This window comes from Bufo bufo, chromosome 6, assembly GCF_905171765.1.
Source record: "Bufo bufo chromosome 6, aBufBuf1.1, whole genome shotgun sequence".
NCBI lineage: Eukaryota > Metazoa > Chordata > Amphibia > Anura > Bufonidae > Bufo > Bufo bufo.
The window spans coordinates 75,040,717-75,046,716 of NC_053394.1; positions in this window are offsets into that span (position 1 = coordinate 75,040,717).

The following is a 6,000-nucleotide window of genomic DNA, read 5'->3' on the forward strand; positions in this document are numbered from 1 at the left end:
AGATGGAAAAATTAATCCAGTCAGCAACGTTGGCAATATGGACAATCACAATACATTAGTAAGTGGCTTGTATTAACTTTATTTACATGATAAATGCCACTTGCTGAAGTGAGACAAGCCCTTTAACATTGATAAGCATGCTTGACTAATGAAAAAAAATGAAAATCAGACATCATATAGTCATGACAATCTCTTTTGAACAAAGCTAGAACCAGACCTGTACCTCACATGGGTCCAGAGATCTCCACATTTATTGCTCTGCTAGATTTATAACAATCCAGCAGCTCAAGGGGAGTGTCCTTTTTGCTGCAGCTCAGGGAACGTGTCCATTCTGCTGTAGTTCTCTCTCGCCATCACAGCTCAGGAGGCATTTAAAGGATAAATCTGAGCATGTGCGGCCTTCTCAGTGGGCAGGACAAAGAAATAAGAAAAAGAACAAAAAGCAGGGGGCGCTATACAGATACATTTTAGTTAATAACTCAGTGGCTATGCAAAATGTTTAATTACATGCAATTACAAAAGTATTTATATCCAGGTGCTGGTTTGAAAACTTTTGAATATATTTCATGGGACAACCGCTTTAAGAACATGATAAGCTAAACTGTAATTGGTTGCTACCGGCAGATTCCATAAATCATTCATTTATTATTCACAACTTATTTTCAAGTTAAAAAAATCGAATGCCGAAGTTATTCAGCTAAGGCCGCTTTCACACGAGCGTCCCGGATTTGCTCCGGATGCGTCGCGTGTGCATTGTGGGAAAACCTCGCGAGTAGGTACGCAATTGCAGTCAGTTTTGACTGCAATTTCGTTCCGATGTTCAGTTTTTTCCACGCGAGTACAATGCGTTTTGCACGCGTGTGATAAAAAACTGAATGTGGTACCCAGATCCAAACCCGGACTTCTTCACTGAAGTTCGGGTTTGGGTTAGGTGTTCTATTCATTTTAATATTTTCCCTTATAACATGGTTATAAAGGAAAATAATAGCATTCTTAATACAGAATGCTTACTAAAATGTGGCTTGAGGGGTTAAAAATAAAAAAAATTAACTCACCTTATCCACTTGATCACGTAGCTGGCATCGTCTTCTTGCTTCTTCTTTCAGGACCTGCAAAAGGACCTTTGATGATGTAATCGCGCTCACGTCAGCGCAGGTCCTACGAATGAAGATAGAAATCTTCTATTTTCATTCAGCAGTACCTGCGCTGACATCTCTGGGGTCACTGTAGCAGTCAGAGGAGGAAGAGACCGCAAGGCAGGATTCAAATATAGTACAGCAGACGAGGAGGCTGAAATATACACCGGCTTTATTAAAGCACAAAAACGAACTGCCGGAAAATCGGATTAACAGTACAGTACCACCGCACCAGAGGCACAATGGGTTAATGATAGAAATGGTATAAACAGGTGTACAAAAATCAGCAACAATCGTAATGGAATTTTGCATAGAAAATGGAATGAGCTAAACAGTAAACAGAAAGCTTACAAGCTACTCTCACTACTAATTTCCAATCTAGCCCTGCTACCCAGGGGACGCTTCTACAGTGCGCTGACTCTATAACCTATAGCAGATTAGCACCGGTGCCACTCACAGTTCTGCAGATTCTCCTTGGTCCGGTATGTGACGGAAGGTGCAGTCTGGCTCCAGGTCTGGTCGCTTGCTTGTCCCAGCGTGGTCTTTCTTTCTCTCTCTGGTTGGATTACAGCAGATGCAGGTCTTCACCAAGTTCAGTCTCTGTATTCTGCTCCAGGAAGAAAGCTGCCAGGAAGAAATCACCTCTTATATTCTCCTTCGGTTATCTCCCAGCAGCCAGTTTCTTTCCCTCTCCAGACAGACCCGGCAACTTCTAGCACAGCCCAGGTTAAAAACGTTATTGTCTTCTTTCAGCTTGTCCTTTCCCTTATTCCAAGCCACAGCCGCCTCTTGTGGCTGGAGGAGGATATCACAGCCTGTGTGCAGCATTATCACCAGATGTCAGTGCAATGTAATTTGGTGAATATAAGGCTGACTCTTACATGCCTCCCCACTTAAAGGTGGCCGTCCTCGGCCTTGCGATATAGTCCATGGAAAACAAAGGGGTTAATGGAACATTTAAACAGCAATACAACATTGTCCACAATATATACAGGCAGACCAAATAAACTGATCAGCAGCGTACCTGTTTGGTGGAACCCCTGTGTGGCGTGCCAGAACCACAGGGGCTACACGTGAGGTGCACAGTGGGCCGATGAGGGGCCAGTAATAATACAGTTCATCGGTTTACTCACGGTTAGCAGAAAGCCTCCCGGGGCCCGCAGCACAGTGATGAGGAAGACAGCATGAAATCCTCCGGGGCACACTCTGTGGTAGGGAAGCACCAGCCTAGATGGAGGTTCAGGTGCCCTTGGTGGTATTTGTCGTGACGCCAGTACCGTTTATGGTGATACAACGAATTGTAGTAATATTGAAGAATGAAGTAGACAGTGGTAGGATACAACTCACAACTTTTACTGTGGCTGTTTTTTTTTTTGCGGCATATACATCCAAACAGAATACAGTCTTTTGTTCTTTAGAGGAATTCTGTTGATCCACTGTTAATAGGTTTGGCTAGGTTTTGACTCAGGCTGTGGTTCTGTAGAGGTCTCACTGCTATGCTTAGTCCTATTATTTCTGTATCTTCCAAGCCCTTGAACAGGTAGCTAATCTGTCTTCTATAATGTATGGTGAGGCTGCCTGTAGCTAGATTGTCCTCCACCATGTGCAAAGGTGCCCATTAAGCCTTAAGTAGTGGCTGTTATCACCGATGTCTCTCTTTTAGCTTGGATTTCTTCCAGGGACGCAACACTATCCTCTGGTTGTAGGATGTCAGGAACTAAGAGTATCACAGGAGGAAAACGCTCTCCTTCCCCTCATACCTTGGTTCTACCTCATTGCTGCTTCAGACTTCACCCACTACTCTGTGGTGTGTAGCCTCAGCTTAACAACAGGCTCTACTCCTCTCTCTACCCTCTTCACCACACTAGGCCTGACTAAAGTATTTATATAGACTAAGTGCTCTACCCCTCTAGTGGTGGGATGTATAAAATACACCTAACCAGCCTATGAACAGGGATACAACAGGTGATGTAATACAGAATGACATGCAACACCGTAATGTAGTTTCACAGTAATTTTGCAGTTCCCACGTGTCCTGAGTGGGACGCTGCACCTGCAGTAGACCTACTGGATCTCCGGAGGCCTGTTAAGACCTGACTTTCTCCACTGGGAGCTGTTAACCTGGGTTCTTCCATTACAGTAGGAGATTTGGATGTGGTTGCGGGTTCCTCTTCACTGCGAGACGGTAGTGGTTCTGTAGCTGGAGCCTCATCACCTGCAGCCTGGGGACCTTCCGCAGTGTCAGGAACGGTCCACCAATCTTCACATTCATTTCCATCGGCAGGAGGAGGAGGTGTCCTCTGAATAGGTGCGGGATCTTCGGACCAGCAGGGCCATAGCATATTCCTATGTAGAGTCCGTGAAGCAAACTCCTCATTTTCAACCTGCACTTCGTAGACCGGACCATTAGGGTACACTCTCTTGATCACATGGTATGGCTGTACCTCCCAACGCTCACTCAACTTGCCTCTGGGACGTTTCTCTTGTACCAGGACCCAGTCTCCAGGCTTCAGTGGAACCTCCTGGACTGGAAGACGGTCCGTATGAGCTCTCTCCTGTAACCGCTGACCTGCCAATCGGCAAATGGTCTGGAGTCGCTGACGGTGTTCTTTCATCCATGAGGTGGTTGACCTTCCCCTCACGTGCGGTGCCGTGATCAGCGTCAGAGATCCGGCTGTTACTGACAGCCGGATCCCTGCTGCATCCAACAGCATCAGTGATGATGCCGATGCCGGTGGATTAACCCCTCATATGCCCCGCATATGGGAGGTTTGAGCTCCCTCACCTCATCCATCGGGTCCCCGCGCTGCTGTGGCGGGGACTCGATGGTTGCTATGGCAGCCCCAAACCATTCCAAGGCTTGGGGCCCGGCATGTATGGAGGCTTTAGAGTCTCCAGCCCCCAGGCTGGGTCTCCTAGGCAACTGTTAGCGTCTACATGTAAGACACTAACAGTTCAATACAGCACAATACAGATGTATTGCGCTGCATTGAAACAGGGATCAGACCCTGTAATGTTGAAGTCCCAGAGTGGGAAAAATAATAAAGTGAAAAGAAAAAGTTAACAAAATTAAAGATTTACAAAAAAATTTATTTAAAGTTTAAAAACAAAAAAAGCGTCCCTTTCCCAAAATAAAGTAAGAAAAAATTGTAAAAAATAGCGAAAAAAAGAAAAGTAGACATATTAGGTATCGTCGTGTCAATATCGTCCAGCTCTATAAAAATATAACATGACCTAACCCCTCAGGTAAACAGTCAAAAAAATAAAATAAAAACTGTGCTAAAAAAGCAATTTTTTCGTCACCTTACAGTACAACCTCAAGCGATCAAAAATGCATATGCCCGACAGAATAGTACCAATCTAGCCATCAATTCATCCTGGAAAAAATGAGCCCCTACCTAAGACAATCACCCAAAAAATAAAAAAAATATGGCTCAGAACATGGAGACACTGAAACATCGTTTTTGTTTTTTGATATGCTGTTATTGTGTTAAACTTAAGTAGATTAAAAAAAGTATACATATTAGGTATCGCCCCATACATAAGAACCTGCTCTATAAAATTATCACATGACCTAACCCCTCAGGTGAACACCGTAATTAAAAAATAAATAAAAACGGTGTAAAAAAAGCAATTTTTTTGTCACCTTACATCACAAAAAGTGTAATAGCAAGCGATCAAAAAGTCATACGCACCCCATAATAGTGCCAATCAAACTGTCATCTCATCCTGCAAAAATGGTACCCTACCTAAGATAATCGCCCAAAAACTGAAAAAAACTATGGCTCTCAGACTATGGAGACACTAAAACATGATTTTATTCATGATTTCTAAAATAATATTATTGTGTAAAACTTAAAGGGAACCTGTCATCAGTTTTTTGGTGTCCTAACTAAGGGCAACATAAATAAGTGATTGATTCTCTTAGCACAATGCTGGGTCACTTTCTTTAATTGACCCAGTCAATCTGCCAACATCTTGTATTGAAAAGCTCCAGCTGATAATGATGAGTCATGAATATTCATGAGCTCCTGACTCTCCCCGTCCACCTGCTGCTGATTGACAGTTTGTTTCCATATGAACCAGCAGCAGGTGGGCGGGGGAGTGGCTATAGCTCTGAATTAAAAATATGCTGGACTCAATGACATCACGCCAGACTCAAATCAGCTCATTAGCATGTGGTATCTTTGTGTGTATATTATGAGGTAACCATCTGTCACACCAGTAAGTGAATACATCTAAGGCACTTTTTAGTAGTTAATGATTGTATATAATTAGTTAGATTATAATTAGAGTTGAGCGAACACCTGGATGTTCGGGTTCGAGAAGTTCGGCCGAACTTCCCGGAAATGTTCGGGTTCGGGATCCGAACCCGACCCGAACTTCGTCCCGAACCCCATTAAAGTCAATGGGGACCGGCACTAAAAAGGCTGTAAACAGCCCAGGAAAGGGCTAGAGGGCTGAAAAAGGCAGCAAAATGTAGTTAAATCCCCTGCAAACAAATGTGGATAGGGAAATGAATTAAAATTTAAATAAAATAAATAAAAATTAACCAATATCAATTGGAGAGAGGTCCCATAGCAGAGAATCAGTCTTCATGTCAGCAGAGAATCAGGCTTCACGTCACCCAAAACTGGAATAGTCCATTGTCAGATATTTAGGCCCCGGCACCCAGGCAGAGGAGAGAGGTCCCATAACATAGAATCTGGCTTCATGTCAGCAGAGAATCAGTCTTCATGTCATAGCAGAGAATCAGGCTTCATGTCATAGCAGAGAATCAGGCTTCACGTCACCCACCACTGGAACAGTCCATTGTCAGATATTTAGGCCCAGGCACCCAGGCAGAGTAGAGAGGTCCCATAGC